This window comes from Saccopteryx leptura, chromosome X, assembly GCF_036850995.1.
Source record: "Saccopteryx leptura isolate mSacLep1 chromosome X, mSacLep1_pri_phased_curated, whole genome shotgun sequence".
NCBI lineage: Eukaryota > Metazoa > Chordata > Mammalia > Chiroptera > Emballonuridae > Saccopteryx > Saccopteryx leptura.
This window is the reverse complement of record NC_089516.1, coordinates 55,730,655-55,756,486: the sequence shown is the minus strand read 5'-3', so window position 1 is coordinate 55,756,486 and position 25,832 is coordinate 55,730,655. Positions and strand designations below refer to the sequence as shown.

Here is a 25,832-nt window from a genome sequence, read left to right as displayed (position 1 = left end):
GTTTGACTTTCAATTTTTTGAGGAATATCCATACTGTTTTCCACAGTGGCTGCACCAGTCTGCATTCCCACCAGCAGTGCAGGAGGATTCCCTTTTCTCCACATCCTCGCCAATACTTATTCTGTGTTGTTTTGTTGATGAGCGCCATTCTGACTGGTGAGAGATGATATTTCACTGTGGTTTTAATTTGCATTTCTCTGATGATTAGTGATGTTGAGCATTTTTTTTCATATGCCTATTGGCCATCTGTATGTCCTCTTAAAAAAAAGTGTCTATTCACATGTAGCCCCATGTTCATTGCAGCACTGTTCACAGTGGCCAAGACATGGAAACAACCAAAAAGCCCTTCAATAGAAGACTGGATAAAGAAGATGTGGCACATATACACTATGGAATACTACTCAGACATAAGAAATGATGACATCAGATCATTTACAGCAAAATGGTGGGATCTTGATAACATTATAAGGAGTGAAATAAGTAAATCAGAAAAAAACAAGAACTACATGGTTCCATACATTGGTGGAACATAAAAATGAGACTAAGAGACATGGACAAGAGTGTGGTGGTTACCAAGGGTGGGGGGAGGGAGGACATGGGAGGGAGGGAGGGAGAGAGTTAGGGGGAGGGGGAGGGGCACAGAGAACTAGATAGAGGGTGGCGGAGGACAGTCTGACTTTGGGCGAGGGGTTTGCAACATAATTTAATGACAAAATAACCTAGACATGTTTTCTTTGAATATATGTACCCTGATTTATTAATGTCATCCCATTACCATTAATAAAAATTTATTAAAAAAAAAAGTGTCTATTCATTTCTTTTTCCCATATTTTGATTGGATTGTTTGTCTTCCTGGGGTTGAGTTTTACAAGTTCATTATAAATTTTGGTTATTAACCCCTTATCAGACTTATTGTCAAATATGTTTTCCCATTGTGTAGTTTGTCTTTTTATTCTGTTCTTATTGTCTTTAGCTGTGCAAAAGCTTTTTAGTTTGATAAAGTCCCATTTGTTTATCCTGTCTTTTATTTCACTTCCCCGGGGAAATATATCAGCAAATATATTGCTCCCAGAGATGTAGAAGAGCTTACTGACTATGTTTTCTTCTAAGATGCTTATGGTTTCAAAACTTAGATTTTAAGTCTTTTATCCATTTTGAGTTTATCTTTGTGAATGGTGTAAAGTTGTTGGTCTAGTTTCAATTTTTTGCAGGTAGCTGTCCAATTTTCCCAACACCATTTGCTAAAGAGGCTGTCTTTACTCCATTGTATTTCCTTACCTCCTTTGTCAAATATCAGTTGTCCATAGAGCTGTGGGTTTATTTCTGGGTTCTCTGTTCTGTTCCATTGATCTATATGTCTGTTCTTTTGAGTACAATGGCCTTGTAGTATAACTTCTTGATATCAGGAAGTGTGATACCTCCCACTTTATTTTCCCTTTTTAAGATTGCTGAAGCAATTCGTGTTCTTTTTTGGTTCCATATAAATTTTTGGAATATGTGATCTACATCTTTAAAGTATGTCATTGGTATTTTACTTGGTATTGCATTGAATTTATAAATTGCTTTGGGTAATATAGAAATTTTAATGATGTTTATTCTTCCTATGCATGAGCACAGTATATATATCCATTTGTTTGTATCTTCCTTGATTTCTTTTATCAATGTTTTATAATTTTCCGAGTACAAGTCTTTAGGCTCCTTGGTTAAATTTACTCTAAGGTACTTTATTTTTTTGGTTGTAATAGTGAAGGGAATTTTTTCCTTAATTTCTCTTTCTGACTGTTCGTTCTTGGCGTATAAAAATGCCTCTGATTTCTGAGTATTAATTTTATATCCTGCCACTTTGCTGAATTCATTTATCAGGTCCAGTAGTTTTTGACTGAGACTTTAGGGATTTCTATATACAATATCATATCATCTGAAAATAATTATAGTTTTACTTCTTTTCCAACTTGAATGCCTTTTATTTCTTCTTCTTGTCTGATTACTATGCCTAGGACTTCCAGTACTATGTTGAATAAGAGTGGTGAAAGGGGGCACCCCTGCCTTGTTCCTGATTTTAGAGGAATTGCTTTTAATTTTTGTCCATTAATTATAATGTTGGTTGTGGGTTTGTCATAGATGGCCTTTATCATGTTGAGGTATGTTCCCTGTATTCCCACTTTGCTAAGAATTTTGATCATAAATGGGTGCTGGATTTTATCAAATGCTTTTTATGAATCTATGAAAATTATCATGTGGTTTTTCTCTTTCCTTTTGTTTATGTGATGAATCACATTGATTGATTTGCAAATATTGTACTAGCCTTGTCTCCTCAGAATAAATCCCACTTAATCATGGTGTATGATTTTTTCCATATATTGTTGGATCCATTTTGCTAATATTTTGTTGAGGATTTTAGCATCTATATTCATCAGGGATATTGGCCTATAATTTTCTTTCTTTGTGTTGTCTTTGCCTGGTTTTGGAATCAGAATTATGCTTGCCTCAAAAGGATCTTGGAAGTCTTCCTTCCTCTTGAATTTTTTGAAATAGCTTGAGAAGGATAGGAGTTAGTTCTTCTTGGAATATTTGGTAGAATTCAGTTGTAAAGCCATCAGGCTCCGGACTTTTCTTTGATGGGAGTTTTTTGATAACTGTTTCTATCTCATTTGTTGTAATCAGTCTGTTTAGGTTTTCTGATTCTTCCAGATTGATTTTGGAAGATTATATGTTTCCTGGAATTTGTCCATTTCATCTAGGTTGTCTAGTTTTTTGGCATATAGTTCTTTATAGTATTTTCTTGCAATATTTTGTATTTCTGTTGTGTCAGTTGTTATTTCTCCACTCTCATTTCTAATTTTATTTATTTGAGTCCTCTCTCTTTTTTTCTTGGTGAGTCTAGTTAAAGGTTCAAAGATCTTATTTACCTTTTCAAAGACCCATATCCTGGTTTCATTGATCCTCTGTATTATTTCTTTAGCCTCTATGTAATTTATTTCTGCTATGATCTTTATTATTTCCTTTCTTTTACTACATTTGGGTTTTACTTGCTGTTCTTCTTCTAGTTCTTTTAGATGCAGGGTCAAGTTGTTTATTTGAGGTTTTTCTAGCTTCTTGAGGTATGCCTGTAATGCTATGAACTTCCCACTCAGGACTGCTTTTGCTGTGGCCTACAAATTTTGAGTTCATGTATACTCGTTATTGTTCGTTTCTAGGAATTTTTAAATTTCTTCTTTGATCTCATTGTTAACCCATTTGTTATTTAATAACATGCTATTTAGTTTCCAAATGTTTGAGTATTTTTCAGTTTTTCTGTTGTAGTTGATTTCTAGTTTCATGCCATTGTGGTCAGAGAAAGTGCTTGATATGATTTTAATCTTCTTAAATTTGTTGAGACCGCTTTTGTGCCCTAACTTGTGGTCTATCCTAGAGAATGTACTATGAGCACTTGAAAAGAATGTATATTCTGCTGCTTTAGGGTGAAAGGTTCTAAAGATATCTATTAAATCGAGTTGACCTAGTATGTCCTTTATGTCTGCTGTTTCTTTGTTAATTTTCTTTCTTGAGGATCTATCTAGTGATGTTAGTGGGGCATTGAAACCCCCTACTATTATAGTATTGCTGTTGATCTCACCCTATAAATCTATCAAAGTCTGCTTTATATATTTAGGTGCTCCTATATTAGGTGCATAAATATTTATAACGGTTATATCTTCCTGTTGGATTGCTCCCTTTATCATTATTTAGTGACCTTCTTTATCTCTTACTATAGTCTTTGTTTTAAAGTCCATTTTGTCTGATATAAGTATTGCTAACCCAGCTTTTTTTTTTTTTTTCATTTTTATTTGCGTGGAATTTTTTTTTCCATCCTTTTATCTTCAGTCTATGTGCATCTTTTGTTTTAAGGTGTGTCTCTTGTAGACAGCATATGTAGGGGTCTTGTTTTCTTATCCACACAGCTACCCTATGTCTTTTGATCGGATCATTTAATTCATTTACATTTAAAGTTATTATTGATATTTAATTGTTTATTGCCATTTTATTCTTTAAAACTGTATTCTTCTTTTGCTATATTCTTTTTCTCCTTTATTCTGTTTACAGCAGGCCCCTTAGCATTTCTAGCAGCCTCTGTTTGGTTGTAGTGAATTCCTTGAGTTTTTGTTTTTCTGGGAAGCTTTTTATTTCTCCTTCAATTTTAATTGATAGCCTTGCCGGATTAAGTATTCTTGGTTGTATGTTCTTGTTCTGCGTTACTTTGAATATTTCTTGCCATTCCCTTCTGGCCTCAAGTGTTTCTGTTGAGAAGTTGAAAGTCATCCTTATGGGGGCTCCTTTGTAGGTGATAGTCCTTTTTTCTCTAGCTACTTTTAATACTTTCTTTTTATCACTTAGCTTTGGTATTTTAATTATGATGTGTCTTGCTATAGATTTCTTCGGGTTTCTCTTTAATGGAGTTCTCTGTGCTTCTTGAACTTGTGAGACGTTGTCGTGCCTTAATTGAGAGAAGTTTTCAGCTATGATATGTTTGAACAAAGTCTCTATCCCTTTTTCTTTCTCTTCTTCTTCTTCAGGAACCCCTATGATGCGGTGTTATTTCTCTTCATGTTGTCACACAGCTCTCTTAGAGTTTCCTCAGACTTTTTGAGTTTCTTTTCTTTTTTCTGCTCTGCTTCTGTGCCTTTATTTGTCTTGTCCTCTAACTCACTAATTCAATTGTCAGCTTCATCCATCCTGATTTTAATTCCTTCCATTGTGTTCTTCCTTTCTGATATTGTATGTGTCATTTCTGACTGATTCTTTTTTATTATTTCAATGTCCTTTTTTCTATTTGATATCTCTTTATTTAGGTGTTTGTAATGACCATCTATTGTTCTAATGTCTTTGAGCATCCTAACAATTTTTATTTTAAACTCTGCATCTGGTAATTTGGTTATATCTGACTCATTCAGGTCCTTTTCTGAGGATTTCTCTTTATACATTTTGTTACATTTCTCTGCCTTCTCATTTTGTCTGTGTAAAAGAAGGTTTTGGACACTGGAGTTCACTGGGTGTGGCCTCTATGTTTCCTAGGTTTGGTCTGTCTGCAGCCTCACCCCCCCCCGTTGTGCTATTGTTGCTTAGGGCATTTCGGTATGAGCGTTGCTGGTGCCTGCCCACTGGGGCTGTTGCTATGGCTTCCACCTCTCTTTCACGGGAGTGGCTGTGATCACAAGCTCGGGTGTACAAGCCTCAGTGGCCTTGGCCTTCACCCTACCCCTGTGGGTGGTGTTATGCTCAACCCTGAGGGCAGGGGTGAGCACCTTTGCTCAGCTGCAGGTCTCTGCCTGATTCTGGGCTTTTACCCCACTCTTTCAGGAGGAGCCCGCTTGTGAGACAGCTGCAAGCCTTGGCTCCACAGGCCGGGTGGGACTGTGTGCCCACACTCAGTAGTGGAACTACACCTGTTCTGGGCTTTTGGCTCCACTCTCGCAGGAGAAGCCAGCTCTCAAGTCAGGCCACAAGCCTCGGTTCCGCTTGTGGGGCAAGGCTGCACTCCTGCACCCTTGCTCAAGGGTGGGTCTCCACCCCTTCCAGGGCTCCTGCCCTTCCTCCACAGGCTGGATTGTATGTGGCCCACAGCTGGGCTTGACCACTTTCACATGTCCCCTCCGCCCCAGCCAGGCAAGATTGAGCTCACACCTGGGCCTCAGTGGTGGCCAGCCGGTTTCCGCACTTGCAAACAGAACCGCACTTCTGAGTCCTGCCACCGCACGCCCTTGGGCGAGCCCTCAGTCGTGTGGGTGGGGGTGCTGCAGCCCAGACCCTAAGACTCACTACTGTAGTCCTGAAAGCTCCCTCTTTCTAAGTGACTCTGCTCTGAGTGTTGCGGGAGAGCTTCTTTGACTGGTGTCCTGCTTCCCTTTGCTGGTATTGCTGTTTCCAAAGAAATATTTACTTCAGATTTGGGGAGTGACTCATCACAGGAGTTCGGGTGGCTGTCCCTCTAAGTGTTTCTCTCTGTGCCTCCTAGATTACACTCTCTTACTGCTACTCTGGTCCTCTCTTCTCTCCCCATCCCCCGGAGCCCCGGGTGAGTGGTTGTGAGAGAGGTTTTCTGTGCTGTCCCTTTAAGAAGAATCCTGGGTCTGAGAAATCAGTCTCTTTCTCACAAACAGTATCCTGTCTTGTTTCCAGCTAAATACTGTGCATACGCCTCTTCTAGGCTCTGGGGCTGCAGGCTGGGGCTCTGTTCCTGGGACTCAGGACCCTCCCGTCTCTGTTAAACTCATTCCCCACCACTCGAGTCTCTCCCAGCTCCTGTTTGCTCCAGGAAGCTGGGAAGCCCTCTCCAGTTTCCGCTTTTCCTACCAGTCTCAATGTGGCTTCTTCAGTGTTCCTTGGTTGAAGAATTCTCTTAGTTTAGTCCAAAGTTGGTTTTTCCAGATGATGGTTCTTAAAATTAGTTTGTAATCCACTTTTGTTCTGGGAGGTGGAAGTTGGTACATTCACCTACTTCATTGCCATCTTGTCTTCCTCTCCTAGGTATTTTGTTGTTGTTGCAATTATAAAAGGAATTTTTTAATTCATTTTTCAAAATTTCATCATTGGTTTAAAGAAAAGCGATAGACTTTTGTATATTGATTTTGTATCCTGCCAGTTTACTCTATTTTTTTCTATTTATTTATTTTTAATTACACTTTTAAAATTATTGTTAATATGATTTCAAGTGTCCCACTCATTATAATATCCTCAAACCCCTGCAACTTTGTCCACCCCCTTTCCTTTGTCTCTTCTCCTCCTAACTTCTTTTCCCTTTCCCCCCTGGGACTTGCTGCCCTATTATTTCTGTCTATATGTTATGTGTATATAATTTGGCAAATTCCTTCACCTTCTGATCCTGTCCCCTTGTCCCCCTTCCCTCTGAAAGCTGTCTTTATGTTCCTTATGGCCCTACTTCTGTTTCTATTTTGTTCCTTAGTCAATTGTGTTCAATAGATTCCACATATAAGTGAGATCATATGATATTTGTCTTTCTCTGCCTGGATTATTTTACTTAGCATAATAATCTCCAGGTCCATCCATGCCTTCACTAAAGGTAGTATTTTTTATTTTCATAACTGCATAGTATTCCACTGTGTATATATACCACAGTTTTTATATCCACTCATCCACTATTGGACACTTGGGCTGTTTCCCCATCTTGGCTATTGTAAACAATGCTGCAATAAACACAGGGGTGCATATCTTCTTTTAAATTAGTGTCTTGGGATTCTTAGGATAATTCCTAAAAGTGAAATAGCTGGGTCATAGTGCAGTTCTTCTTTTAACTTTTTGAGGAAATGCCATACTGGTTTTTATAGTAGCTGCATGAGTCTGCATTCCCAGTGAAGAAGGGTTTCATTTTCAACACACCCTTGCCAGTCCTTGTTGTTGTTCATTTGTTTATGGGAGCCATTCTGAGAGGTGTGAAGCAGTATCTCATTGTGGTTTTAATTTGCATTTCTCTTATGATTAGTGATATTGAATATTTTGTCATATGCTTATTGGCCATCTGTATGTCCCCTTTGGAAAACTGTCTATTCAGATCCCTTGCCCATTTTTAAATTGGATTGTTTACCTTCTTTGTATTGACCTTTAGAAGTTCTTTATAAATTTTAGCTATTAACCCCTTATCAGACATATCAGCAAAAATTTTCTCCCTTTCAGTGGGTTGTAGTTCTCTTCTATTAATGGCATCTTTTCCTGTGCAAAAACTTTTTAGTTTGATGTAGTCTCATTTGTTAATTTTGTCTTTTATCACACTTGTCCATGGAGATATATTAGGAAAAATATTGCTACAAGAGATATCAGAGTTTACTGCCAATATTTTCTTCCAATATTTTTATGGTTTAGCAACTTACATTTAAGTCTTTTTTCCATTTGAGTTTGTTTTTGTGAATGGTGTAAGTTTTTAGTATAGTATCATTTTTTTTGCATGTACCTGTCCAAGTTTTCCAGCACCATTTATTAAAGAGACTGTCTTTACTCCATTGTATACTCTTACTTCCTTTGTAAAAAAAAATTTTTTACACGGACAGAGAGAGAGAGTCAGAGAGAAGGATAGATAGGGACAGACTGACAGGAACGGAGAGAGATGAGAAGTATCAATCATCAGTTTTTCGTTGTGACACCTTAGTTGCTCATTGATTGCTTTCTCATATGTGCCTTGACCGTGGGCCTTCAGCAGACTGAGTAACCTCTTGCTTGAGCCAGCAACCTTGAGTCCAAGCTAGTGAGCTTTTTCTCAAACCAGATGAGCCCACGCTCAAGCTGGCGACCTCAGGGTCTTGAACCTGGGTTCTTCTTCATCCCAGTTCGATGCTCTATCCACTGTGCCACTGCCTGGTCAGGCCTTTGTCAAATATTAATTGATCATCAAGGCATAGGTTTATTTTGGGCTTCTCTGTTCTGTTCCATTTATCTATATGCCTGTTCTTATGCCAGTACCAAGCTGTTTGGCCTAGTAGTATATCTTGATACCATGAAGTGTGATACATCCCACTTTGTTCTTTATTTTCAAGATTGCTGAGGCTATTCGGCTTCCTTCCTGGTTTTATATAAATTTTTGGAATATTTATATAGATCTGTGAAGTATGACACAGGTATTTTAATAGGAATTGCATTGAATCTATAGATTGCTTTGGGTAGTATAAACATTTTGATGATGTTAATTCTTCCTATCCATAAACATGGTATATGCTTCCACTTGTTTGTATCTTCCTCAATTTCTTTTGTCAGTATCTTATAATTGTTTCAGTACAAGTCTTTTACCTCCTTGGTTAAATTTATTTCTAGGTACTTTGTTTTTTTGTTGCAATAATGAAGTGGGTTGTTTCCTTAATTTCTCTGTCTGACAGTTTATTTTTGGTGTGTAAAAATGCCACTGATTGCTGAATATTAATTTTATATCCTCCCACCTTGCCAAATTTATTTATCAGGTCTAGCAATTTTTTTTACAAGATTTTAACATTTTCTATGTACAGTATCATGTCATCAGTAAATAATAATAGTTTTACTTTTTCTTTTCCAATTTGGATGCCTTTTATTTCTTCTTGTTGTCTAATTGCTGTGCCTAGAACTTCCAGAACTATGCTGAATTATAGTGGTGAAAGAGGGCACCCCTGTCTTGTTCCTGATCTTAAGGAGTTTGCTTTTCATTTTTGCCCATTGAGTATGATGTTGACTGTCAGTCATAGATGTTTGGCATAGATGGCCTTTATTATGTTAAGGTATTCAGTGTATTACCACTTTGCTGAGAGTTGTGATCACAAATGGGTGCTGGAATTTATCAAATGCTTGTTCTGCATCTATTGATATAATCATGTGATTTTTATCCTTCATTTTGTTTATGTGATGAATCACGTTTACTGGTTTGCAAATATTTTACCAGCCTTGCCTCTGCAGAATAAAACGCACTTGATCATGATGTATGATCTTTTTAATGTATTGCTGGATTCAATTTGCTAATATCTTCTTGAGAATTAGAGCATCTATGTTCATCAGGCATATTGGCCTATAGTTTTCTTACTTTCTAGTGTCTTACTTGGTTTTGGAATTAGAATAATGCTTGTCTCATAAAATGAGGTTGGAAGTCTTCCCTCCTCTTGAATTTTTTGGAACAGATCAATATGAATAGGTGTCAGTTCTTTGAATCTTTGGTAAAATTTTTCTCTGAAGCCATCTGGTTGAGGACTTTTGTTGCTGGGAGTTTTTTTTATAACTGTTTCTATTTCATTTGTTGCAATTGGTCTGCTCAGATTCTCTGATTCTTCCAGATTCATATTTGGAAGATTTTATGTTTCTAATAATTTATTCATTTTGCCTAGGTTATGCAATGTTTTGGCATATAGATCTTCATAGTATTTTCTTGCAATCCTTTGTATATCTGTGATGTCATTTGTTACTTCTTCTCTTTCATTTCTAATTTTATTTATTTGGGTCCTCTCCTTTTTTTCTTGATGAATCTGGTTAAAGGTTTGTCAATCTTGTTTACCTTTGCAAAGAACCAGTTTTGGTTTCATTGATCTTTTGCATTTTTTTATCCTCTGTGTCATTTATTTTTGCTCTGATTTTATTATTATTTTCTTTTTACTTCCTCTGAACTTTATTTGTTGTTTGTTTGTTTTTATTTCTTTTAGGTGCAGGGTTAGATTGTATATTTGAACTGTTTCTTGCTTCTTAAAGTATGCTTGTAATGCTATGAACTTCCCTCTTAGGATTGCTTTGGCTGTATCCCATAGATTTTGGGTTGTTGTATGTTCAGTTTTATTTCTTTCAAGGAAATTTTTTATTTCTTCTTTGATCTCATTGTTAACCCATTCATTATTTAATAACATGGTATTTGGCTTCCAGGTGTTTGAATGTTTTTCCATTTTTTATTGTATTTGATTTCTAATTTCATGCCATTGTGGTCAGAGAAGAAACTTGATATGATTTCCATTTTTTAAATTCATTGAGACTTTTTTTGTGTCCTAACATGAGGTCTATCTTGAGAAGTGTATCCTAAGCACTTGGGAAGAATGTATATTCTGATGCTTTAGGGTGAAATGTTCTCAAGATATCAATTAAATCTATTTGATCCACAGTGTCATTTAAGGCCACTGTTTCTTTGTTAATTATCTGTCTGGAGGATCTATTCATTGATGTTAGTGGAGTATTAAAATCCACTACTATTATAGCATTGCTCTTGATATTGCCCTTTATGTCCATGAAAATCTGCTTTATATATTTAGGTGCTTCTTTATTTGGTGCATAAATATTTACAATGGTTATGTCCTCTTGTTGGATGCTCCCCTTATCATTATGTATTGACTTTGTCCTTTATCATGGCTTTTGTTTTAAATGCTATTTTCTCAGATATAAGTATTGCTACCCCAGCTTTTATTTTATTTCCATAAGAATGAAATATTTTTTCTATCTCTTTACTTTCAGGCTATGTGTAAGTTTTGTTCTGAGGTGGGTGTCTTGTAGACAGCATATATATGGATCTTCTTTCTTTATCTATGCAGCTACCCTATGTGTTTTGATGGGAGCATTTAATCCATTTATATTTAAGGTTGTTATTGACATGTACTCATTTATTGTCATTTTATTCTTTGAACCTACAGTCCTCTTTCTTTCAATTTTTTTTGTTTGCTCTTTTTATAGCAGGCCCTTTAACATTTGTTGCAGTACTGCTTTGGTTGTAATAAACTCCTTGAGTCTTTTTTTTTCCAGGAAGTTCTATATTTTTCTTTTAATTTAAATAATAGCTTTGCTAGATACAGTAGTCTTGATTGTAGGTTCTTGTTTTGCATCACTTTGAATATTTCCTGAAAATCCCTTCTGGCTTGAAGTGTTTCTGTTGAGAAGTCAGACATCAGTTTTTTGGGGCTGCTTTGTAGGTTATTTATTGATTTTCTTTTGATGCTTTTAGTATTCTTTCATTGTCTCTTAACTTTGACTTTTTAATTAGGATGTGTCTTGGTGTGGGCATCCTTGGGTTTACCTTTAATGGGACTGTCTGTGCTTCCTGTGTGACTTTTTCCTTCATCAGTTTAGGGAAGTTTTCAGTTATGTTTTCTTCAAACAAGTTCTCTATCCTTTATTTATTTTTCTCCTACATAAACACATAAACACCTATGATCCAGACGTTGTTTCTCTTTATGTTTTCCCAGAGGTCTCTTAGAGTTTCCTTGGTCTTTTTGAGCCTCCTTTTTTTTCTGCTGCTGTTGCTCTGCTTTGGTGCTAACGTTTATCTTGTCCTCTAAATCGCTGATTCAATCCTCTGCTTCATCCAGCCTGCTGTTGATTCCTTCTAGTGCAGTCTTCATTTCTGATATTGTATTTGTCGTTTCTGACTGGTTCTTTTTTATGATTTCAATATCCTTTTTAATGCTTACTATCTCTTTGTTGAAGTTCTCATTGAGATCATCCATTATTTCTCTAAGATCCTTGAGCATCTTTATAACCATTATTATAAACTCTGTGTCCGGTAGTTTGGTTATTTTCTTTTCATTTAGTTCTTCTATGGTGATTTCTTGTTTAATCCTTTAGTTTTCATTTTTTTGCCCATTTTTTCTTTGCATTAGATAGCTCTGCTCTTACTTTGATATTTGTTGTGGTGTCTTTATGAGGAAGATGGGCTCAGTGGTATTGACCTGTGTGCCACCTTAGTTCTTTGCTCTAGGAATGCTTCTTGAAGGTTATATTTACCCTCTTATTGTATGGGAGTCTTGAATGCAGTTGGTCCTTTCATGAGTGGAGTTATCCCTTCAGCCTGGTTGGCTCTAATGATCAACCTTGATTTCATGTATTAGGTGTTGTGCAATGTCTGTCCTTTTAGGCATATTTATTCTCCACAGTGTCTGTTGCCTGCTGGATTCCTCCTTTGGGCATGCTGCTTGTGTAGCTAGCTGAGTCTGTTATTGGTGCAGACTGCCACCCACCTCTGGTTCTGTTGGTTCTGGGTCCTCTTAGACATGGTCAAGTAAGTGTGTCAGCAGTTGTTTGTAACTTGCTATGGGCTACCTTTCTGGAACTATTGCTCTGTTTTCTGTTTGTGTCTGCTTTTTTTGTTCCTGGGTAGTGTGGGAGAGTCCAACCTGTGTACAAGGGTCAGCTTCCTCCTGCTTAGAGCTGAAAGCAATCTCTGTAAGATTTACCTCCACTTTTTAGCTGCTCCACCTCCTCTTGCAGCTGACTGGTCTTCGCACAGAGTTTTTTGTAGAAAGACTGTAGTGTGAGCTCAAACTGGCCTCATCTCACCAACTCCTCTGCAGGTTGCAAGCTTGGTGGGTTACGGCAGCTGAGGTTGGTGATACAATGTTAGTGAAACCCCCCACTTCAGGGGTCTATTGGTCAGGAGTTTAGTATTGGGAAAGTAGCCCTTACTCCAGAGTCTAATTCCTCAGACTTCTATTTCTCCCATTCTATTTCTCCCCAGTGAGGTGAACAGCAGGTTCTGACTGAGGAGAGCCAACAGTCCACTATGCAGAAATTCTTCCAGCTAGGCAGCCCCTAGACTCAGGGAAGAAGACCAAAAGAGACCTCTCCAGGAACTGACTGTGCCCCCTCAGAAGGTGGCTAAGCCCCTCAATGTAGTTCTAGGGAACCCATACCTTGAATGACCATGATCCAAGCTTCTCTTTTTTTCCCCTGTGGAACTTAGCTCAGCAGGGCAGGATATCTGGGACTCAAGCTGGCCAACTGTGAAGCTCCACTGTTGGTCAAATAAGTTTGTAAATATGATATATAGGTTTGCTCGCTTATAGTTTGTATTGGGTGTCAGGGACAGGCTGTAAGTAGGCAAGGTTGTTATACCCTAAGGCTTAGTTTTAAGACTAAGCTTTTCCCACCCTAAGTAACTTTGTATCTGACCTCCTTGTTTGTATATTGGATTAAAGGTTTTGATTTCTAGACTATAAAATGGGGCAGACCAGGAGCTTGCTATTTTGGTTCCTGAGATTAGCATTAGAGAGGAGAGCAGGGAAAGGCCACATGGAGGAGAGGAGAGGCAGCCAAGATGGTGGAGTGCTGAAGGAAAGCCAGTTAGTGCAGAGTTTGTGCAGAGAGAAGGAGATGGGGAACAGAGGTGAATAAGGCTGGTGAGGTTAGAAACCTTTAATTCTAAGAAACTCGGATAAGTCAGTGGCTTTGGGAACCCTGAATGGAAAGGCAAGTGTTTTCCCACTGTGTGTATTTCTTGTCCACAGGGTGCAAGCTAGGATTAAAGCTAATGGCCCACCAGTTCTTGGCTACGTTGTTTCATTACCATTTGTCCGAATCAAATGTGAACCTTCATGTGCCAGGTGGCTGTGATGGTGGTTGTGGCTACTGGCTTTACATCCACCATGTTTAATTTGTGCATGATTCTGCTGTGCAGATGCTGACCACAGAAAGCAGAGCTCGCCTCAGCTGGGCCCAGTGTCCAACAAGCCATCTCTTTGAATAGACTGCCAGGAAGCTTCATTAGGTCCTGAACTGATACTCTCCACAAGTGGCCACTGTATGTGCTAGCCCTGGGCCTCTCTGGGGGAAACCCAGTGTAGACCAGTGCAGTACACTTCCCATGACTGGTCCTCACCAACCTTTTTGGAGCTACAAACAGACCAGAGTTTGTAACTGTCTCTACTGGGCCCAAGCCACAGACCTAAGCTAGCTTTTACCCACACTAGGCTTGGGGAAAAGTCAGCCAATGGCCCAAGGTGCCCTGATAGCCACCCCCTGCTGCCTCTGTCTGCTGGCTTCTTGTTTGGCTCAGCCACTGAGAAAACCTCTGGTAGAGTCTAGAGCCTGTGGTAAATCAGGGATTAAGAAGGGTGGTTGATGTGGCTTCCACTCTTCAGCCCCAGGTGCCAGTTTGACCTGATTTTTTCCTCCAGACCTCAGTAGGATGTGGCCATCAGGATTACAGTCAGTGTGACCTCTGAAACCCATTGCTTTGGTCAGCCTACAATCTGGAATGTTCTACTGAATCTCCCATGAGGTGGAAGCATCAGTCATATTCTCAGGAGAGTGCAAAGGAATGGTCTAGTCTCAATGCCAGAAAACAATCACTTATGCTTTTCCTGATTCCTGGTTTACTTCTCAGAATGGCCCAATCTCCATAGGGTGAGGCAAGAAAGATTCCTAAGGGTAGGGCAGTTGCTTTACCCCAGGCTGCTGTTGCACAGAGGGGACTGCTCCAAGCAAGAAAGATGGTGACTGCATATTGTAGAATGACTCAGCACAGGGGTTTTGGTAGCCATCCTCTATGGTGTCTCACCCTGAGCCATGAAATTTACACTCTTCTCACACAATTCTAGACCTCTCAGCCCTCCCTCTGCTGGAGCCCCGGGTAAGTGGCTGTGAACAAGATTTTCTGTGTGAGCCCTTTAAAATAATGCCTGTATCTCTGAGAGCTCTTGTTTCTTTATCACAGACAGGAACCTCACCTCTTTTCACTGCCAAATGCTATGTGGACACCCCTTCTAGGCTCTGGAGCTCTAGGCTTGGGTGCCCAACCTGAGGCTTATGTCACACTCCTCTCAAGGTAAATCACTTCCCAGCAGAGAGTACCTCTGGAACCTCACCTGCCACTTGCTCCTAGGAGCAGGGAAGCCCTATTCATGTCTCCTCTCTTCCTACCACTGTCGATGTGGCCTTTTCCTTGATTCTGTGATTCTGTACTCCCCTTCATTAGTATAAAGCTGGATTTTCAAGATGATTGTTCTTAAATTTAGATGTAATCCAATGTAATCCTAGAAGGTGGCAGTTGAAACATTTACTATTCCATTGCCATCTTCAAATCTACTGTTTATTGTTTCTAATAATTTTTCAGTTGAGTTTTTGATGTTTTCTATATACAGGATCATATCATCTGCAAAAAGTGGTACTTTTAATACCTCTTCCCCAATATGGATGCCATTTTTTCATCTTGCCTGGTTGCTTTAGAAAAGTCTCCAGTTAAATAAGAGTGGATAGAGTGGGCACCCTTGTCTTGCTCCTGATTTTAGTGGAAAAGCTTCCAGTTTTTCCCCATTTAGAATGGTATTGGCTGATGTTTTGTAATATATGGCCTTTATTATGTTGAAGTACTTTCACTTTATACACATTTTATCGAGTGTTTTAAAAATAAATGGGTATTGTATCTTTTCAAATGCTTTTGCTGCATCTATTGAAAGAATCGTATTATTTTTGTTCTTTGTTCTGTTGATGTGGTGTATTATGTTAATTGATTTATGTATGTTGAACCACTCTTGTGCTCCTGGAATGAACCTCACTTGATTGTGATGTATCTTTTAATATATTGCATTCAATTTGCTAGTGTTTGTTTAGGATTTTTGCATCTATATTCACTAGAGATATTGGTGTGTAGTGTTGTGTTTTTTTCTATTGTTCTTGCCAGGTTTTGGTATCAGGGTTATGTTGGCATCATTACATGTGTTAGGGAGTACTATTTCTTATTTTATCTTTTGGAAGACTTTGAGAAGGATAGGTACCAAGTCTTTGAACGTTTGGCAGAATTCACTAGTGTAGCCTTATGGTCCTGGACTTCTATTTTGGGGGAGGTTTTTTATATTTGTTTCTATTTCCTTCATGTTAACAGGTTTATTTAATTTTTCTACTTCTTCATGATTCAGTCTAGGAAGATTGTATAGTTCTAGGAATTTAGTCATTTCTTCGAGATTGTTAAATTTGGTGCCATATAATCTTTCATAGTATTCTACTATGGTTCATTGTATATCTATGATGTCTGTGGTAATTTCTCCTCTTTCATTTCAAATTTTGTTTATATGAGTTATTTCTCTTTTTTCCATCATGAGTCTAGCCAGGGTTTTGGCAATTTTATTGATATTTTCAAAGAACCAGCTCTTTGTTGTATTAATTTTTTCTATAGTTTTATTGTTCTTTATTTCATTTAATTCTACCCTAATTTTTACTATTGCCTTTCTCTACTGACTTTGGGTTGCCTTTGTTCTTCTTTATCTAGGTTTTTAAGATGTGATGCTAGATTGTTTACTAAGGATCTTTCTTGTTTCTTGTTTTAAGCCTGTAATGATATAAACTTTCTTCTTACTGTGTTTCACCAAAAATAAGACAGTCTTATATTAATTTTTGCTCCTAAAGACATGCTAGGTCTTATTTTCAGGGATGTCTTATTTTTCCATGAACAAGAATTCACACTTATTGTTGAACAAAAAAATCAACATTTATTAATATACTATAGTCATGTCATCACAAACATCAGCATAACCAACCAAACTCTGAATTCCATCAAGAATTTCTTGTGACTCTATTTCCATGTACAACAGTCTATCCTGTTTCCCTAAAAATAAGACAGTGTCTTATATTAATTTTTTTTTAAAAGACACACTAGGTCTTATTTTCAGGAAAGGCCTTATATTTCTAAGCTTGAAAAAAATTGCACTAGGTCTTATTTTTGGAAGATATCTTCTTTTCAGGGAAACTGGGTATTGCTGTTTTCACTGCATACCAGAAATTTTGATATATCATTTTGTCATTCTCATTTGTCTGTATAGATCTTCTGATCTCTGCTTTTATTTCTTCTTTGACCCAGTCATTTATTAGAAGTATGTTGTTTAATTTCCACATTTTTGTGGGTTTCTTTAGTTTCTTGTTGCAGTTGAATTCTATTTCAAAGCCTTATGGTCAGAGAATATGCTTGGTAAAACTTCAATCTTCTTGAATTTGTTAATGTTAGTTTTGTGGTCCAACATATGATCTATCCTTGAAGATGTTTCATGCACACTGGATAAGAATGTATAATCTGATGTACTGGGATGAAATGTTCTGTAATGTCTACTATGTCCCTTTGGTTTAATGTGTAATTTAAGGCTGATATTTTCCTATTGACTTTCTCTTTGGGTTATCTATCTAATACTGTCAATGGTGTGTTGAGATCTACAACTATGATTGCATTTTTGTCTGTTTCTCTTTTTAGATCTGTTAGTAGATGCTGTATATATTCTGATGCTCCTTTATTCGGTGCATATATATTAGTAAGTGTTATATCTTCTTGATATAGTGTCCCCTTAATCATTATAAAACGTCTATCTTCATCTCTGGTTACCTTTGTTGTCTTGAAGTCAGCATTGCCAGATATAAGTGTGTCTACAGCTGCTTTTCTTTGAGTATTATTTCCTTTGGGAATTGTTTTCCAATGTTTTACTTTCAGTCTGTTTTTGTCCCTACAGCTTAGATGTGTGTCCTGAAGGCATATGATTGGGTTTTGCTTTTTGATCCAATCTGCTACTCTACTCCTCTTTATTGGTGAGTTTAGTATATTTACATGTAAGGTAATTTTTGATGATTGAGGATTTCCTATAGCCATTTTATGTTTTGTTTTCTGATATCTCTGTGTCTCCTTTGTTTCTTTTCTTTTGTGCTTCTGTTGGTTGTTTTTGCTTGGTGGTATTACTTTTTTTTTTTTTTTTTTTAGCTATGTATGTCAGATTTGTTTTTTTTTCATGGGTGGTCACTACTATGTTGTGAAAAAAAAGTTTCATATATAGAAGAGTTCTTTGTCTTATGAGTGCCTCTTTACTCCATCCCCCTTTACTATTTCAGACCTTTATCCTCTCCCCTTTTATGTTTTTGTTGTCACAGATTATCCTTGTTTATATTGTAACCTTGTTGGAGCTTTTATTTAGTTTTGATTTGTTTTTTGTTTGTTTGTTTGTTTGTTTTATGTATAGAATAATCTTCTTGAGTATTTCCTGCACGGGGAGTTTTCTGGTAATAAATTTCCTCAGCTTTTCTCTGGAAAAGTTTTTATTTCTTCTTCATATTTGATGGATAACTTTGATAGACATAATGTTCTTGGCTGGTAATTCCTCTCTTTCAGTACTTTGAATGTTTGGGTCCACTCTCTTTTTGGCTTATAGAGTTTCTACAAGATAAGTCTGATGATAACCTGATAGGCCTTTCTTTATATGTTTAGGGTTTTTTTCTTTAGCTTACCTTGAGGATTCTTTGTCATTAATTTTTCACAATTTTATTACAATGTGCCTTGAAGAAGTCCAGTTTTGGTTGAGGTGTCTCAGCATTCTATTTGCTTCTTAGATTCAAGAACCTAACTTTTTCCATAGGCTTGGTAATTTCTCATCAATTTTTTTTTTTTTGCTTGGCCAGGTGGTGGCACAGTGGATAGAGTGTCAGCCTGGGACACAGAGGACACAGGTTTGAAACCTTGAAGTTGCCAGCTTGAGCTCATACTCATCCAGCTTAAGTGTGGGTTCATCAGCTTGAGTGCAGGATCACTGGCTTGATTGTGGGATCATAGGCATTACTCCATGGTCATTGTTTTGAGCCCAAAGGTTGCTGGTTTGAAGCTCAAGGGTTTTAGTTTGGTCCTAACTGGCTCAGCTGGAACCCCTGGTCAAAGCACATATGATAAAACATTCAATGAATAACTAAGGGGCTGGAACAAAAACACTGATGCTTCTCATCTCTTCCTATCTGTCTGTCCCTATCGCTCTCTCTGTCTATGTCTATCTTGCTAAAAAAAAGTATTTGTTTAAAAAACTCCCCATTATCTTCTCCTTCTCTTCTTCTTCTAAAATATTCATTATTCTTATATTGCTTTTTGATGGAGTCAGACAAGTCTTGTAGAGCTGATTTTTTAAAAATTCTTGAGTCTCTCTCTTCTTTCCTTGTATCATTTCTCATTGCCTGTCTTCAACATCACTAGTTCTCTCCTCTATCTGGCCTATTCTGTTAGCTAAACTTGCTAGTTCATTTTTCAATTCATGTACTGAGTTCTTAATTTCTGTTTTTAAAGTTTCAATCTCCTTGATTAGGTATTTATTGTGTTTTTTTTCTGAGCTCATTAAGTTGCCTATTGGTGTTTGCTTGCATCTCATTGGGTATTTTCAGAATTTCAGTTTTGAATTCTGTATTGTTTAAGTCCAAGGTTTCCATGTGTTTGAGATAGCTTTCTGGAGATTTTTTCATTTTTTTTCTGAACTATCTTTTTCTTGGGTAGTCACAGTATTTTTTTCTGCCTTGACGATATTTGAGGGTGGTATTGTCAAAAATCAAGCAATAAATAACAATAAAAATGTAAAATTATAAATAAACTTAAAATTTTGAGCCTGTGGCTCAATGGATAAAGTGTTGGCCCAGTGTATTGAGATCACAGTTTTGATTCCTGGTCAAGGCACAAAGGAGAAGCAACCATCTGCACCTCGCTTCTTCCCCTTCTCTCCCTCTTCTTTTCCGGCAGCCAGTGGTTCAATTGGTTTGAGTGCGGCCCCAGGCACTGAAGATATTTTGGTTGGTCCATGTGTCAGTTCAGGTGCTGAGGATAGCTTGGTTGATTTGAGCATTGGCCCCATACAGGGCTTGCCAGGTGGATTCTGGTTGGGATGCATGTGTGAATCTGCCTCACTATCTCCCTTCCTCTCACCTAAAAAAATAAATAAAAGGATTGTAAAATCAAAAACCAAAATAGAATAATTGAATACATACAATAACAACCACAAAAAGAATTAAATAAAAACAAGGAATTTGAAGAAAATATTTCTGAGAGTTTTTTTCTATCTCTTTCCAGTAGGTGGCGCTGTATTACAAGTTTTAGCTCTGTAAAATCCCAGGCTGAACGGTACTAAAAAGCTGCTCTAGTAAAGGTAGAGGTGGGTCTGCAGTCTCAATGGGACTTGTAAGGGCTCTACCCTTTAACAATATTGATCTCGGGCTTCTGGGTGCTCATGCCTTCATCCAAAAAGAACGGGACCAGTCACAGTGCTCCTCTGTTTTTCAGCTGTGGGATATGTTTTATATTCTGTAGCTGTGAAGGGAGGGAGGTCATATCTGGTAAGCTGGGGAGCCACATTTTGTATTTTTTGTATCTCTTTCCAAGGGCAGGCTCCCGGCCAACTGTGGGAACACTGGCGGTGACCCCATGCTCTGCCACTGTGGTTCAGTGTCACACCACATTTCCCCCAATCTCTCCAGTCCTCCTGTGGAAGAAGACCCAGCCACTCCAGGGTTCTGCCTTCTGTAGAGCTCCCATAGACAAAAGCTGAACCAGTCTGGGCCTCTCCCCTTTCCTGAGCCAATAGCAAGTGTGTCTTATCTTACACCCCCATTTTTCTACTTTTCTTAGCTTTAGTTGATTGGGTATGCCAATCTTTTAGGCAAGACTGCAATCCCAGCTGGAATTCCTTCACAGCATTAGAGCTGTTTAATTTGTTGAAATTTCAAGGGGAGAGATTAAGGGTATTTCTCATACCGCCATTACTATGACATCATCAATCTATGAGAGATGATTTCTAAAAGGGGCCCAAACTCCACACCAGGCACCATGACCTAAGAATCCTGAGAGGCTGTGGAATTCATTAATTGCCTCAATGTGGGAATGTGCTGGCATCCTGTGTGTTTCCCCTTAGGCATTAGTGACAAAAAAGGGAGAAAGCCAAGAAGAGCAGCATTACAGTGCGTTTGGGATTCAGTGGGGAAGGAGAGTATGACAGCAGCTCAGGACTCCCTCTCAAGATGCAGACATGGCTCCCAAGAACTCCAGCAGCACCTGAGGAAAATGTCAGAGTCTGTCCCACTTGACACCCTAAGATCCTGCCCCTGGGTCATATTCAGTCCTGTGCCTCTTCCCCTTTTCTTTCCAAGGTTACATCCAGAAAATCTGGTACACTTTCAGAGGGTTTTTTCCTTGCTAAGTGGCAGAGCAGACTGAGAGTCCATATCTCAAAGACAGCTGCTTGTATGTTTCTCTTATTGGGGCTTCCTGACTCAGGGTCTGACATCAGACAAATGTAGCTAGGACCACCACATACCTGGCCTAGCAGTTATCTAAATTTGGAGAATTACTGAAAATGGAAAAGGGGGGTTTGGGGGTTTGTCAGTGGGGACTGGTGTTCTCTGGACATGGGTTATTCAAGGCCCTGGCCACACAAACTGTATAGTTCACATAAAACCAGAACTTAATTTGCCCTAAAACAAATATGCTAGCCACTGTAAATAGGAAGAAACACCATACTAGCAATGATTTTGTTTGCTTTTTCACAAGTTAGAATCATTTGGGGGAAATTATTCTAAAGATTTAGATTTTTGCTAAAATAGGCAGCCCCCCAAAATGCTTTAGGTAATGCCTTCTTTTTAGAACCCATAAATTCACTATAAGAATTGGAGGCCTTAAGAAGCAGCCCATAAGTCATAGAGGTGAATGTTAAAATAACAACAAATAAATAATGGCAGTTGCTCAGTGGGGGTTGGCAGTCTGGCTGCTGCCTTTACAAAGCACATCTGAAAATGAGGTTGCAGTGAACAAAGTGCCAACACATGGGGCCTGGACCTGATTAGCTTTGGGTGCTATTTAAGAGCCATATGACCTTAGGGAAGTTCCTAAACCTCTTCCAGCTTCTGTTTTCACATCTCTAAAATGGGCGTAGTAATCATCCTGACTTTGCAGGGCAATTGTGAGTACTTAATAAGTTAACATATGGGGAGGTATGTTTAGGGCTCACATTTTACTGAACCAGAGTTCTCAAAAGGAATTTCTCAACAACAGCTCCCTCAAATAGAACAACCCAGACACACTTGATATGAGCATGACTGCACCCCGCCTTTCCATTGGCTTGTTGGACACCATGAGGTAGATAGAGAGTCCAGAATAGGTGGTGTGCAGTGGGGCAGAAGGAGAGTGAGGCTGCTTTGATTAAAGTTTGTCACCAGTGTTGTGCTACCAGTCTGGGTTGGTTGGCTGGGGTACACAAAAAGGCCATAGCTGTTCCAGAATCACTGTGTGTGAGACATATTTGCCTTAAGAAATGAGGTAGAGGGAGCAGAAATGACACAGAGTTGCCCCACCTCCTTGTTTAGACTTCTCCCAGAGGCATTCTGGAACTGAGGGACTTCCCAGAACTTATGGCAAGCCCTTGCTCCTCAGGTGAGAAAAAGGACAAGGAAGGGAGAAAGCAGCTGGTTTCTCTGCTCCAGCAGATCTAGTGGCTATAATATGTTGTGAAGTGTGTAGAAACAGCTGTGCTCTTTCCTTCCTCTTTTGAGAGAAGGCTAAATAAAATATCCAAAAGCCCTTGATAGAAGGCCTTTTTAGAACTGTTGGAATATAAACTAGATACCTTAAAACAGAAATTTATTGTCTCAGTTCTACAGGCAAGAAGTTCAAAACCAAAGTGACATCAAGTTTGTGCTGTCTCTGAAGGTTCTAGAAGAGGATTTTTCCTTGACTCTTCCAGCTTCTGGTAGCCTTAGGTGTTCCTTGCTTTGTGAATACATCACTGCAAACTCTGCCTCCATCTTCACATGGCTTTCTTCTTTCTTGTGTCTCTGTGTCCTCCCCTATTCTTATAAAATCAGCAGTCACTGGTTGTAAGGTCGACCCAAAATCCAAGATGATTTCACCTTGAGATCCTTAACTAATTATATCTGCAAAGACCACATTTCCAAGTAAGGTCACATTCTGGGCTTCTGATGGACATGAATTTTGGGAAGATGCTATTGAACCCACCATATAATCTTCACTTAATTTCTTGCAAATGTGGGCACTTAAAAATTGGTCTTTATTAGATATTATTTATGATGATATTGTTGATTAGGGAAATTGTGCTTCAAAGTGGCTTTCATTATTCCCAAAGTCCCCTCTGAAGAGGTAACCACAGACACACACCCTGTCTACTGCTGTATGCCAGTCCACAGAACAGTGCCAGGTATATAGTAGATGCTTAATAAATACTTGCTAAATGAATAAATATAATGAAATCCATTCAATTGCCCAATACACTTACTCTTCAGCTTAGAGAAGGGGTCCAAAATCGCAGGCTTTACCAGCTTTTAACAAAAGAATGCAAGGCTTTTTTCAGACAAATGTGACAAATGCAGAAGCAGTCCATGCTGAGCCCCTCTCGTCAGTCTTGCCAACCCCTTGGGCAGTCCCCAACATATTTACTGAGGCAAAAGGAACCATGTGGAAACCTCTGTTGTAAGTCAGGAATCAAAGGCAAGTAAAAGTTTTTAGTGCAAGTGATATATCCCATACAACACCAAGGCATTGACAAGCATCCTTAAAATTCTGTATGTAAAATGAAACAGCTTTTTATTCTACCCCACAAGCATTTACTGAGATGAGAGTCAGACTACATTGTGTATTCTAGTAGAAAGCTCAGTTGTTATCTTCCAAGCCTGGGTGGTGAAAATGGTTTGAGAGTGAGGAAATACTGTTTCTACTAAAAGATCTCATTGTTTTCAGGATATATATTGAATATTTTGCTTTCTCTTTGATTTCCAAAGGGAAGTGCAATATGAAAAAAGGTATTTTTTTAACTGTGAAAAGAAAAAAAAGCCAAAAAATCATTGTCCATCTCTATTTGGACTAAATTGGTAAGCTGGTAGTAATTCCTCATGACCTTCAGAAAAGTCTAGACTCTTTAATGTAGCATTCTCTCACAGCTGTCACCATCTTCTTCCTCTCTGTTAAGGGTTGAATTATGTCTTCCCAAAAGATCTTGAAGTCATAGCGCCCAGTATCTATGAATGGGACCTTCTTTGGAAATTTAGTATTTTCAGATTATTAAATTAGGATGAGGTCTTTAGGGTAGTCCCTAATCTAATATGGGTGGTGTCCTCATAAAAAGGTGACATTTGAACACAGAGGCAGATACACATGGGAAGAATGCCATGTGGAGATTGGAATAATGCTGCCACAAGCCAAGGAACTTCCAGAAGTTAAGAGAGAGGTCTAGAACAGATCCTTGCCCAGCACCTTCAGAAGGAGCATGGTCCTGCCAACAGGTTGATATCAGACTTGTACTTTGTTATGGTAGCCTCAACAAACTATACACTCGCCTTGCATTCTGACCCCTCCCTCTACCACCAATCCAGTATTCTAACTACTCTGTTCCTTAAGTGTTCCCTGTGCACTTTCCATCATGTACTTTGGCTAGGGGGAATTACCCATCTGGGTTTACCAAGGACAGTCCCAGTTTATGACTGTTGTCCCCCATAGTAATCAATACTGCTCCCCTCCAAAGATGTATTAGTTTGAACAGTATATTCTGTGGTCACCTAAGCTTTTGTTTGTGCTAACTTTGAGTGGTCCTATTCTCCTTTTTTACCTGGTAAACTTCTACTTGTTGATCAAAGTCCTTACATCACTGCTTCTGTGAAACATATCCCACTTTAGCCAAGATTTCATTAGTTCATCCTCTGGGTTTACAGAGCAGTCTATACATCTCCATCCCACAGAGCCCTCACTGCATCATGTTAGCTCAAATGTGCCCTTCTCAGAGATGACCCCCTGACATTATTACTGGCTCAGAGCTCTGGCCACTACTCTCATAGCACATTGGACTCCCTTTCTTTCATGGCCTGCAACCTGGATATAATGAGCTATTTGGGGGAGTTCATATCCATTATGGTAATCCAATACTTGCTCCTAACCAGTGGTGGTGGAGACCATGTCTGTGTCCTGGCACACAATTTGAATAAAGAAACATAATATGTATTTGTGTAAGTACTTGCCCTCCCTTTAAAGCCGTCATCTCTGCACAGAGTCCATGTGGGTGCCATTGTGGCGCCACCTAGCATGAGTTCGCCATAGTGGACTTGTAGCAGCTTTGGGTGCAGGAGGCAGTGGATTCCATGGTAGAGAGTCTGGAGAGAGAAAGTTTCTGGAAAATACAGATTCTTATGTTCCAGTGCAGCACCGGCTGATGGACAGCCAGGCGGCCATGCAGCAGGTATATCAGTTCATTGAGTGCTGCCATAATACCTCTGGCTCAAGACCAGGCCCTGGTTACCAGCAAGCTAGAGAAGTTACAAGACTGCCTGGCCCAGTGCATCATGCATTGCAATGACAAATCCAAAGATTCAATAGATGCAGGGAGTAAAGAGCTTCAGGTGAAGTGGCAACTGGGGGATTTTGTGAACAAGTGTATGAATGACCACATGAACCTCATTCTAGCCATGACCAAGAAGATGAAGGAGTCTCATCTATTTAGAAATAGAAGTCTTGCTGGCCATTGAGGCTGAGCGCAGGAATATTTTTTAAATAAAGAATGAGAATTTTGGTCCTTCAAGCAGTACATGAATGAAGAGATGACAGCAAATTTAACACGTGTATCACTTGCCTCTGAACACTGGTTATTTTTTATGTTTATTTTATTGACTTTAAAGAGAGGAAGGGAGAGAGACAGACAGGAACATTAATCTTTTCCTGTATGTACCCTGACCAGGGATTGAACCAGCAACCTCTGCCCTTTAGGATTATGCTCTAACCAACTGAGCTACCTGGTTCTTTTATGTTTTAATCCTAGAAAATGAAATGGGGAAAAAATTTTAAAACTGGTACTAAAACTTGGGTCTGAGCCTGATCT

The 25,832-nt window shown here is 38.7% G+C and overlaps 1 pseudogene; it reads left to right on the top strand.

Annotated features, from left to right (window-relative positions):
- LOC136386345 (protein FAM136A-like) overlaps window positions 1-25,482 on the top strand; it is a 30,630-nt pseudogene extending 5,148 nt beyond the window's left edge.
- Window positions 25,483-25,832: the final 350 nt, after the last annotated feature.